At 29.8% G+C, this 13,862-nt stretch overlaps 1 protein-coding gene across 3 annotated transcripts in view; it reads left to right on the top strand.

The window, feature by feature from the left end:
• The window catches only part of LOC147075871 (uncharacterized), a 364,751-nt gene that overhangs the window by 200,687 nt on the left and 150,202 nt on the right, over positions 1 to 13,862 (top strand). The gene's annotated exons all lie outside the window — the stretch shown is intronic.

The raw sequence follows: 13,862 nt of genomic DNA, 5'->3' as shown, positions 1-13,862 counted from the left end.
TAACCACACTCAGCACTAAAAATGGAACTCAATAGCGTAAGATGTTTAGTAAAAACAGACGACATGTATGATCAAAACAGTCAGAGCTAATTAGATTAAGCTGAAGCTGAGAAATTATGAGTGAAGATTACAAAGTGAACATAGGGTTAAATTCTATTCTGTCTGCATAACGCTTGCAATTTCCAGGCAAGTGGGTAGTGTCATATGTGGGTCTCTTTTTGAAGTCATGGCCGCTAAAACCTTGAATTTTTAAGCTGTTTCCGAATCTAGGCAATTTATTCATACGTCAAGTAAAATAAAATAAAACACATTATTTATTTAATATGTAGTATTTATCCCACATTGTTTAATTATCATCAGGATATGTTTAGTCTTCTTCAACGGGTCATCGTCAATCGAAATCAAAATTGAATATACTTAGAAACGCTCAGTTATTTATACAAACACTACAACTTACTACATAAGATGTATTGTTTTTTGTTTTAATCACTTGTCTTATTAACATATTTTTTCACCAAGAATTGAAAGAATACCATTAAAAGACTCATACCTGCATAACTTATTCAAAGTTTATTTGAAATTTAATTTACCTTTGTTATATTATAATGTATATTGAAAATATATAATTTTGAAAAACACTTTCTGAGAGAATATATTATTATAACCAATAGAAAAAATCTTTTTTTGAAAAAAGTAAGCCACCCCGGCGGGGAATCGAACCCTGCATCTCCCTGGTTTACGCCCCATCCATGCATTACCACTTACTCACCTACTCATCAGCGATCTTCCAAATCAAGCTGGAGAAATCCACGACATTGGTTAGTAATCGAAGTAATATGTTTCTACTTTGATTTAAGAAACAAAAATCGATTGCCATAGTAGCTTGATTTGGAAGAGCGCTGATGAGTGGGTATTAAAATTGACCAATAGTTAAAATCTGTCACAATTAGTATGTCACTGCGTAGCATAGTGGTAATGCACGGATGGGGCGTAAGCCCGGGAGATGCAGGGTTCGATACCCCGCCGGGGCGGCTTACTTTTTTCAAAAAAAGTTTTTTTCTATTGTTTATAATATATTCTCTGAGAAAGTGTTTTTCAAAATTATGTATTTTCAATAATTAGAATGATACATTCTTAAATCTTGTGAATTATTCGTTGAATAAAAGAAATAGTTAATTATGTAATGTATATTATTATCGATTACTATTTAAATTATAACACATTTATTAGGATATTAAAGCTTTTCACTTGTCAACATATATACAATATATTTAATAAGTAAATAATTATCATTTTTAATGATTGTATATTTCGAATTACGTAAAGGAGAAATTGAATAAAACAAATAAATAGAGGTTTTGAAAGTTTTCTATTCAATCATTCATCCGTGCGGCAATATATTTTTTAACTATGAATGAGTCACTAATGGTGTGTTCACAAAAGCGGTGACATTTTACGATACAATTATCAGGTAACCGCTAAAACACTGCTTTGAATAATATCAAAGTGATTTTGTGGTCAAAAGCTTTTATCGTTATCTGCAACAGGTACTACAAAATGGCTACCGATCAATAGAAATCACCTGTAAAATTCCATGTCTGAAATTTTTAAGATTCTTCAATAGAGACCGACGACATTGATTGGTTTCGTCAATTACTAAGTTATTTCCTATTGAAAGAAGGAAACTTTGTCCTCTTGTTTGATTAGACTTCAAATGCAATAATGAATCTAAAATAGCGTAACGTGGCACAGGAAAAAAACCAGTCAAATAAGAGCACACGATGTGATAGATCTCACCAAATTGATAACATGATAATAAGATGGACAGAAAGTGGTAGAAAAATTCAATCGTACACCGGTACTCAAAGAGCACTAAACAATGAGAGGGCTGTTCTAAATCCTCTCTGAATCCAACGAAAACTAGAGTTAGACGTGGCAGTGTGTAAATACAATTCAAAGTATTCAAATAATATGAAAATAGTGTTGTTTAGAAAGAATCAATAGAACCAAACAGTTCCATTTGATAAATATGATGGTTCATGGTGAAGATGATTGGTTTTGTTTTGAATGTGTAGTAGTGAAAAAATGTATCGTCGGGTATCTAGGTTGTAGGTACGTACGTTAACCTATATTTTAGACTATAATTGTGGCTATTTAATTAATCTATGTAAGTGATAGTTATAAATTCATTATTACTAATAATTAATAATACTTAGTTATTTCTATTTATAATTGTTAGTTTTCAATTGTCTTCGAGTCACTTTTCTTACGTGAAATAAAAAGTATGATTCATAACTGTTTTTTTAGATACTGGTCGGTATAAGATGATGGAATGATGTATAGAATTAAGCACGAAAGCATGTTGATTATTTTGCATAGTTTTAGTAGGCATGGTTATAATAGGATTACTTTCACCTGCCGATTAGAAGTGCCTATCAAAGTGAAAATTTATTAACTGGGGTCATCTAATCATCATTAGCAGGCGCTACGTTATATTAAGTGCATTCATTTTAGACAGGTGTAAGATGGATCTCTGCCAATCACATAGCTATGGCATTATAACTTTTTTTTTTTAGAGAGTATGTATATTTTATTATAAATTAGGTATATATTATATTATATCGTCACCACAATACTACAACTAGATAACTTGATTTTCACTGTTTTTAAGATAGCTATTAAATTTATGATTCTACATTTTACTCTATACAAAATGGTAAAGCTAGGTAAGTCAGAAGTTAATGTGAACTGTATTAATTTTGTGTTTGAAAATATTAGATAACTTAAAAACCATTGATGGATTAAATAAATAAAATAATATATCTACAATATTTTTTCATACAATTGAACATTATTTAATTGTTCCCTATAATTATAAATTACAGGGAACCCACGGTGGCCGCGCGGCTTAAGTGTTGGACTATCACGCCGTGGGTCCCAGGTTCAAATACTGGGTCTGGCAAGTACACATATTGTTTTTCAATTCGTGTGTGAGTCAGGGTATAGACCTAATAGGTTGAGAAAGTGGCTTACATCCATTTCTCGTAAAAAAAAATCAAAATCTGTGAATACAAACCTCTACTCCTAAGTCGGAAAAATAATTAGATAATCACATTTTACCATTTTTATTTTAAATAATAATTATAGCCTAGATTTATGTTAATCAAGTAAAGCTTAAATTTAATTATCCCAACAATGACCAAATAAGAATTATCTAGTTGTAGTATTAATTGAGGTGTAGATATAATATTGAAAGTACAAAAGTAATATAGAAATCTCTTTTTTCTTGTCGATAATTTCTTCATGACAAAAAGAAAACATCCGTTTCCACTCCACATAATCCTCTCATTGTTTTTAGTGTAGTATAAATTCTATATCATGTCCTCAGTAGGCTTCTTCACTTGATCTCACTTCCTCTACTTGTAAGTGTATCCAAAATCACCAATTACTCCAGTTAACAGCGAGTGTTAATTTTTGAATCTATCTGAGACTGAGAATCTATCAGGACACATCCGATTTCAATCGAGAGATTGTTTGGTATTTATGTAGGACCTGTTAGTTACCTGCTGTCAATCAGCCGCTAAGCTATTAAAATGTCGTTTTGTGTTGTGCAAATACGCAAAAAATAATTGTACCCATAATTGTAAAAAAGGACATAGGATTAGTTACCATGTGAGAGTGCGATACAGACAATATTAATTATTCTATATTTAATTAGATACATAATTCTCTTTTTATGATTTGAAATTTGTCACGAGCCAAGCCCTCCTTTAAATTAAGCTATGATTGGCTAATATTATGAACTGGGCGCATAAACATTTAAATGATGAAGGCTGCGGAATAGCACAGCATCAAGGCAAAAATGAAGGCGGCATCGTATTGTTTCCTGTTCCAATACATGCATTCAGTCCATCTTTATTATATTTAGTCTATGATTGTCGATTACCGTTATTTTATTTTGACTCTCCTCATGATTGATTGATTTATTCTATGCTCTGGCCGAAGAATTATACATACTGAATATACATAATAAAATAATAATCAAGCTTTAAAAATGTGTTAGAATGTGGACCAAATGATGTATATGGAAAATTATATATTTCGAAGGCTTTTCAAAATGATATGTTAAATAAAAATAATGCTTTAGTCTTGAAATTAATTAAGTAGTGTTGAAACATCTCTTTAAAAACTAGAGGTACATAAATTTTATTATAATTTATACAGATAAAAGTAGTTGATTATATATTGTTTTCAAAATGAATGGTTTCGTTAGTTAGAAGCTATTTATAAGTTATGTTACAACCACTTGTGAATTGTGAGTACATCCACGTTCTGCGCACTTCTGAACACTAATAATTATTAATGACAGTCTTTATAGCTTCTAATTCTCAAATGAATGCCTCCTTCCCTTATATGGGCTTGCATAAATTTCAAACAATGCTACAAATTAATTATTATTGTAGTGGTATATTCAACCGTGTCCAATATTTATGTTTTGTAGACCTGAATCATAGACGTGCATTATAAAAATAAATATATTATAATATTATTCTCTGTATTTAAATTAGAATCATCAATACAACTACACAATACCCATCATACTTTAAAAAAAGGTGTTTGATTTATATATATAGATAATTATTTGGAGTAAGAACATAGATTTTGTGAATATAACCCTTTACTTAATCTCTACATACCTACTCTCTGAGAAGAGCTACATACTAAATGTACTAACAAATGAGGCATCTAATTACAAAAACCGTTAATTTCATCTTTATACTTTAGTGGTAAATAACGTTTTTGTACGTCAAACGTACTAAATAATGTAGAACACATGGCCTGAACAAAAACGAACCATAAATGCGAGTGAGTAGGCATTCAGCGCGCTTATATATCCGCAATATGCGTTAGAGCAAGATATAATTTCTATGGCTGAATTAAATATTTTTTGTAAACGTCGCCGGTAAATATGGATTTGACTGATTACATTCATTTAATAACTGCGAGCACGTGTTACTTAAATTTATTGTTTTTGTGTTAAATATAAAGTTAGTGGTAAATATTTTTAGTTATTTTAGTAGATTATATGGCCAGCTATGTTGTGTTTAAATTGGGTAGCCATACTGAGAAGTAAAACGAAGGTATAACGTTTCATATTTAAGTTGATAATGATAAAATCGAGGTTTTACTGTGCGTTATACGCAAGAAACATGGCTTCATTTTTCCGAACAATAGGCGCTCTCTATTTATCATTACTCTGAGTATAGAACCTATTTTTTGTTATTATAATATTATATTTAAATAATTACAAGACAAAAAGAACTTTTTATATACAAGGTTTTTAAATTTTCTGTTGAATCATATAAACTTGACTTGACTAGCTTAAACGATCAAAAAAAAATTACTTGATAGAAATAATACTGAAATGTCGTTTTGATTGATTGAATTTTTATGAATTTGAATGATTTTCATAGTAACGCACGTATATGTTAATAATTTAGTTGCTAGGCCCTAGCAACCAATAATGGTGTCGAAATAACTTTTATACAAAACAGAATTAACTGAAAATGAATTCAATTATACTTAAAAATGGCTAAAAGTATTAAAAAATGCATTGGCATCGTGTTCTGATTTATTCTAAAAGTTTCAAATGTCTAGCTAGTTGGGAAGTTAGTTAAAAATCGATTGCAAGATTTGTACCGGACAAAGAACCACCGGACAAATAAGAATACGAGTTAAGAAAAACGTCTTGAAAGTGACAATGATATTCTAGCTAGGCCGGGGGGATTAAAGCTAATAATTCCATTTTTGGAATAAACATAATATAAAAAATAAAATTAGACATATCAATGTGAGTATTTATCAAACCTCGATGGAGTGACTGATTTTGTCATACCCACGTAATACATATTAATATTATTATTATTATAATCATTGTCATCAGTCAAAATCGATCTATTGCATATGCCTCGTTCTCACGTGACGATTTCAACTCTCTCTCAAATGTTAAATTTTGAACAAGAAATCGAAATCAATGTCTCTATTAATTTAAGTTGAACCGATGTGACCTCCATAACATCTGATATTTAAAGTAACGAACTAAAGAAAATAGTATTGAAAACGCATTAAAAATGTCGTTTATAAACTAAAAAAGTGTCAAAGAATGTGTGCAAACCGTGAGAAATTTGAAGTACCGATGCGAGATTGTTTTTACACTGGTTACATGCCTTGGCAACCAATCAACCATAAGTTTGAACAAATAAAAGTAGGAGGGACCTAAAGCGCAAACCAAATTAAGGTGCATGTCGCGGACTATCACGTGACGTCACATTAAGCTGCCGCTATGGGGAAAAAGTGTGTTAGTATTTAAAATGTTATCAGACTGATGCTCCCATCCCGTAGCACATTTTAAACCTTTGAACGAACATTGTCAGTTGGCAAAATCTGCCAAAATCACCAAAACAACAATGAGGTCACCTGACGTTGAACCGCATTGCATCGACACCTGCATGACGTTTTGAACGATTTTATCATTTTATAGATTTCTACATCTTTTCGAATCATGTCAAAATCACGTTATTGTTTTTTGTGGTTGGAACTATGTATATTCTATAAGAATATTGTCTATTATCTATGGTCTGCAGGTTGGATTCTGTTCAAAATATTATCTATGCATATAATATTGCAAGTAACTTTAACGTACGCATACGTAGAAGCTGAAAATAATTGAAATTAGCATGGATAATGAATATTAATTCAAAATACTAATACATTAGAGTTGACACTCTCTATAATTGAATTTAGAGAGGTAGTGATCGTTCAAAATATTCTGCAAACTAACGAAACCATAGACTAAATTTGTCGCCGTGACAGCGTGACTGTGATGTGATATGCATCTCAATTTCTGTCATGAAAGTCTCCTGTTTATTATATATTATATATTATGTACCGTCACCTCAATACTACAACTAGATAACTTGATTTTCACTGTTTTTGAGTTAGCTATTGAATAATATGATTCTTTCTTTCTCTACAATATGATGAACTAGGTAAGTCAGAAGTTAATTTAATTTTGTGTTAGATACTTTGAAAACTATAAATGCATTAAACAAATAAAATAACGTATCTACATTATTTTTTCATACAATTGAACATTATTTAATTGTTCCCAATTAGACAATCACAATTTTCCATTTTTATTTTAAATCATAATTATAGCCTAGATTTATGTTAATCAAATCAGAGTTATTTAGTTGCAGTATTGAGGTGACAATATTTAGATCCTTTGCTACATAATATTATACATGTAAAATTATTATTTCATCAATAAGGTGTGATCTAGTTATTAATTAATATTTGATTTATACAAATCGTTAAGTAAAATCAACAGTACGCTAATGCAATAAGAAGCTTTTGTTATTAACATCTTTTGTATTGAGACGAAAAAGAAAAAATAATCACGAATTTATCTTGATTCCGCATACAAGTTTCCATATGAGGCGAATCCGAATTGTATTATACAATAAACCTAAAAGGCAACCTGCCTGAATAGAAGTAATGGCCTAACGTTCATCGCATTAGCTTTGTGGTAAGAACCAAAAATTACTAGTACCTACCTACATATTATTGTATAAATTTACTAAGTTAATATTAGATAATAAATTCGAAATATTTTGTTTAATTTACTTATCTTTCATCGATTTCAGTGCTACATCCCAGGGTATGATTTGACTTCATCCACTGAAGTCTGTCTCTTACCAAACATTTACAATTCCACAATAAATGAAAATATAATTAATATTAAATTCGACAGGTTTTTAAAAAGGGTTGTCGATAGTTATTTCGGTTGTAACACCATTAGTAAGACTAGTCTTGACTAGACTTTTTTTTAAAACCTGTAGAATTTAATATTAGTTATATTTTCATTTCTTGTAAAATGGAATTCTACCAAATAAATGCTTGGAACGAAATGAACGAAATGAATGAAATGAACGAAATTATTTTTTTTAAATTAATGGCATATTAGTTCTTCCTCTTCTTCGGGATGTCATGACTGAGGATCTCGGCCCGGATGATTAGGGCATAGGCCTAACAGCATAAAAATTACGTTTAGATCGTTAAAATTTGTTAAATTGTACTTTCAACCAGGGTCAATAAAACTATCAATACATTATAATATTATTTCCTATCGCAACTTAGTGGAGAATCAAATTTCCGTTGCTTTTCTCATAAAATTAACTGATAATACCTGAAATGTCGCCTGCGGCGCAATTTGGTGCAATGTATAAACACACGTATTGTAAAAAACACATACTATATAATACAAACGAATGTCATACTATTTTAAGCCTAATGGGCCCTCCGGTCCAGACGATAATTTTTTTGTGAAAACATACATCCATTTCGGCGCGCCAGCTCGATACCGAAACATTCTCCGTGTCCGAAAACTTGTACGTATGCAGTTCGCCGTATCAGACTTCACCGTAAAATGTTGTATCGGAAATATATGGCCGTACATTAAAGACCGTCTAACCTCTTTGAGTCGTATTATAGTACTGACGTAAAATGCATGTCTAAATAAAACACGGTTCTTGTCGGTTTACACTTTACAGAAAGCCAGCAGCAAACAATTTTTAAAAATTGCCAGTAGAATAAATTTTGGATTATATGTTAGGTTAGGTTAGGTTTTCATTCTTGAATTTTGCCAAAATCATATAATGTATATGATTAATGTTCATATAGCATCTAATAAAATTGGAGACCGTATAGTATCATAGGTCATCTCTTTCCAATAAGAAAGCTCACAGCGAACTGTTCCGCGGTGAAATGTTTTACGTACAATAATTTACATGTCACCAACATAATCGCGGTTTAAACGCCCACCTGCGTCAATAGCATAATTTTCTAACCCGAGTTCGAACGCGGTTGAGTATTACTTTTTTTTTTAAATATTTATTTTATTGCCTGTTATTTTTTTATAAAAAATATTGAATGTTAGATGAAAAAGATTTAAATTCAACTAGGTTTTATAGAATGATATGGCTGTCCTAGGATTTTTCTTTCAGTTATCCACCACAGCCAACCTAACTTCAAAAGATAACCATCGTTCACTAATAAATTTTATAATAATATGAAGTAGATTAATTGTTACTCGTAGTGTATGTGTATTTGTTATAGAAAAGTAAGACACGCTGTTAATAAGGTCTTCTTTTTTTGAAGTCAAGCAGAAAAATAAATATTAGTTTACATAGTAAATAATAATAATCAAAAAGTTTAATATTAATGAGTGTTTAATTGTTTAATACATCGCTCATGTATTGGAAGTTAAGGTTTTATTTTAAAAAGATGTTTATTACAATTAAATTTACCATTTAATAATTGGATAATAGGATTAATAATTGACGTAACGTGGGACTTATGACAATTTTATAGTAATTGCATATTAGATTCATGAATAAATGTTAATCTGACTTATTTGAATTCTGTTCTGATTTTGAAAGTGAATAATAAATAATATTTACTAAGTAATTATATTATATTAATTTACAAGGCTGGAAGAAACTGGTTAACGAAGACAGCCAAGTGTCAGTTGCATTGTTAATTTAATTTTTAGTAACATTTATATGGAACCACATTTTACGCATACATGGAAAACATCAGTATGTATGTATAAAAGTTGAAAAGAAAATACTCATATAAATTATCTAGGTACCTACAACTTAATAATATTTATATAAACTAGGAGCTTGGCTTGTATTGTAACCAGAGCTGGAAATTAATCTGGAAATAAACCCCGGAATTTTGAGAAATATTTAAATATTAAACCGTCACCAGAACCCTGCATTCCAAATCTTGAGTACATCGATCCAAAACCCATTTAAAAACAGGGTTTCGAATGTTCTATTATTATTAATTGTATAATATTTTGTAAATATTCCATTGTTTTTGATCAATAACATTATTATTATTACTTAATTAAATGAAGTGAATTGTATTGGATTTAAGTTTTATACTATTCTTTTTCTTTTTAAGAAATATCTATAAATTTTAATGAAAATTCCCAATACGTTACCATTGTTCCCAGAATGGACGATTTTACACCTCTTGGGTGTAGTATTTTTATTGTTTATAATTACTAATGATCTATTTTTAGGTTTCGATGATTTATACGCTTATCGAGTGTATAATTAAGGTGTAATAATGTAGAGGCTTTTTACAAACATTTTCATAATTTGTTTGTTATATTTTTTATTGTGATCCTTGACTTAATAGTTTTTACCTACTTTATTGTATTAATTTGTTATATAAATTAGAGTTAACTGTGCTCGTTGTCAGTGTGTATTTGCATATTGGTGAGTGCACATAGTACCTGAAGATGCCGAAAGGCAAAACCCGGGTCACAAAAAATGACTCAAATAGAATGGTAAAAAATATAAATATATTGGAATTTAAATTCAAATTCCATCAAGTACCTTCGGTCGATAGTATTAATAATATCTATATAATTTGACACAGCTGTATAATAAGGTTCATCACCCCTGGCATATTGCAATGTAGATATTATTACGTACGAATATATTGTTTGTTACAGACGTTAAATACAAATTGTACATAGTAATTACTAATTACGGTATTTTTAAATAACCAAAGAGTGATTGATTAGATTTTAAGTTATGTACTCCTTTGTTTGACCACACTAATTTGTCTACGTCGACTATTAATAATAAATTAAACTCAGATAATTTATCGTAGGTATGTATGATGGTTACATTCCGTAGCCCCAAAAATTCCTCAAGGCTTTTAACCATTGTTTTGGATATCAGAAACTAAATGTACGTACAGTTTACACCTAGTTAGTTGTTGATTGTTTCACGCCGCATAAAAATTATGCAAAAATATTACATTATCATTATGTACAGTGTTGTACACGTTCTACGATATTGTATTTTCATTTATTTGAATAGGTAACACCGAAATTTTCATATTCATTTTCAGAACATCTACCTAAGTATATTATCAATTATTAAAATAAAACCTTTTTGGCTTAGTGCAAATATATTATTTGTCCAGTTTTTTTCGAAATTAAGTTCACATACAAAAAACATTCATCTGCATCATACCTTTATATTATTGTAAAAATATTGAACGTCTAAATATGATATTTGAGAAGATATTGTATCATTCAAAATTCCATAATAGTATGTTCATTTCTCATGCGTCTCAAATCTTAAAATTTGATTTTCTCAAAACACACAATATCTTTGTACTAAACTAAACCATCGAAAAACACTGTACTTTTACATAAATTGACAGTTTACCAATCACCATATTAAACCAAATAATACCTATGTATATCTTACCTAGAAATAGATAAAAATATTAGACTACGGAGCACTAAACGCCCAAAGGGACGCCCTAAAACCCGATGGATAAACGAAATCGTGAAGTTCGGTAGATTTACATGGCAGCAAAGAACTAGGGATCGAGAAGAGCGAAGGAAGCTAAAGGAGGCGTTCATCCTGTAGTGAATTGATCCCGGCAGATGATGATGCTTATGACAAGAATATACATATAATATTACTAGCAAGATTTTTGTAAATCTAGTAATATTCGAAGCTAATATTTATTGGGTACCTACTGTGATTTTTTTATTAAAACATCCTTCTAGTAGATTACATTAAAAGAAATACTATTGTTATGTACTAATAATATAAAATGGAAGGTAGTAGGTACCGTAATCATTTTTAAATATGTATTTATAATAAACATTGAATTTTATATAATATATTATGTAAGTTCGTATATCACCTAATTAGTATCACCTTGTCTAAGTACTGATCGATGAAAATTCCAGTCGCCTTGAATGCTTTTCTACCATTTGTATTTAGGCAATGCTCCTTCGTACAAGTTGATGTTTTCTTACGAATTACCGGACACGAGATTATTTACTACACCGGTTCGTAAAACGTAAGTGTCAGAAGAAGCAATGTTAATGAGATAATACACGTTCCTTATTAGTATTCAGGATATGTTAATAATGTACTAGACGCAGTATGTATTAATCGTATATATTCATTGTTTCCAAAGTGCATTGTGATGGCAATCGAAGAGTCAAGGCAACGTCTAGACGTATTAGGAAACTGTCAGAATATTGTTAACAGGTTAAAAGAGGGGTATTTTCTGATATAGGTACGTATTTTTATTATATTACGTAACCATTCCAAATTCAAAATGCTTTACTCTTATATTCACTCATTTCATACAATATTAAAACAAACAAAAGAATGACGCAAATACTGTCACTTAGGTACATACTATCAACTTTTTTTATAGAAAATTAAAAAAACAAATACCTATTTGATTTTTTTATTATATTACTGTTATTAAAACGTATTTATTTATTTATCTACATAAAACCACTAATATAAGGTTTTACACTGTCATTTTTAAACCACAGAAACAAATCATGGTGACCAACATTAATTAATTGTTAAAAACTGATATAAACAATAATATACGAAAAATACGATAAGACTAAACTATTTTTGTTTACAAATATTATGATGATAATAGTATATTTTCCTGCTGTCTCGTGATTTTTTTTACATGTAGGTACAGGATTTGCGCGTTATAAAGTCACGCGACAAAATGATGTAAGTAATTAATATTTATTGTGCAACATTTTATTAAAAAGTAGACATCATTGTCAATTTATTTAAAGCGATCTAGTTATTCATAGTTATTCCTGATCCTAGAAATCCAAGATTATCTTAAACAATATTTTTCATGCTATCATAAAAAATGTCCTTAAATTATGTCATTAATACCATAGATTTTTTTAATGTTTGTATTTTAACTAGAATGCTTTATAAATGGCGAAAGATAAGTACGTACCTACCTAGTATGTTTTACCTACTTAACCCTTTTCCAGAAGTTTAAAAACAATCTTCAAACCACAATCCGTATTATTTTAATATATATTTACTATTTGCTACTATTATATTATTTCTTTTTATTCAACGAATAAGACACAAGATTATATGTTAAGATATTACATATATTTAACACCCACGGTGGCCGCGCGGCTTAAGCGTTGGACTGTGACGCCGTGGGTCCCAGGTTCAAATTCTGGGTCTGACAAGTTCACATATGTATTGTTTTTCTATTTGTGTATGAGTCAGAGTATGGATCTAATAGGTTGAGTAAGTGGTTGACATCCATTTCTCGTAAAAACCAAAATCTGTTAACACAAACCTCTACTCTATGGAGGCCCATATGATCCTTGAGAATCGGACATGGTCGAATAATAATAAATAATAATATTATATCCAATATATAGAATGTTACATTCTAAAATCTTGTGTCTTATTAGTTGAATAAAAATAGTTTATTAAATTATTAGCCAGTCTAATTACGGTATAAAAACTAAATAATGGAGTAATCCGCGACGTCGGTTAGTAATTAAGGAATTAATTGATATCTACCTTAATTTGATATATTAAAACTGATAGCCAACATTATAACGCAATTCGATAAGCATTTCATCTAACAACTACTAGTTTAAATCGTTGTAATTGAATACGATGCCCGTAGCTTAATTACTGGCAAAGCATACTGGCACGAATTCAGCAAATATAGGTTCACGTCTCGTCAGGTGTCGTATTTTTTTCTACATTATTTCTAGTGTGTATATGCATGAGATGTTTTCAAATTATATATATTCAATTCCTATCATTATTAAAATAAATCTCTACTAATTTTTAAGTGTACCTAATATAAAGAAAAAAACATTTTGTGAATTGAAATGAAAAAAAATTTGTGATTGCAAATTCTCTTATATAAATTATTTACGCATTTAACGC

The sequence above is a fragment of the Rhyacophila brunnea genome, unplaced genomic scaffold (genome assembly GCF_057557595.1).
Source record: "Rhyacophila brunnea isolate RB1 unplaced genomic scaffold, BYU_Rbru_1.0 scaffold_14, whole genome shotgun sequence".
NCBI classification, from domain to species: domain Eukaryota; kingdom Metazoa; phylum Arthropoda; class Insecta; order Trichoptera; family Rhyacophilidae; genus Rhyacophila; species Rhyacophila brunnea.
The sequence above is the reverse complement of the archived record's forward strand: the minus strand, read 5'-3'. Positions and strand labels throughout refer to the sequence as shown.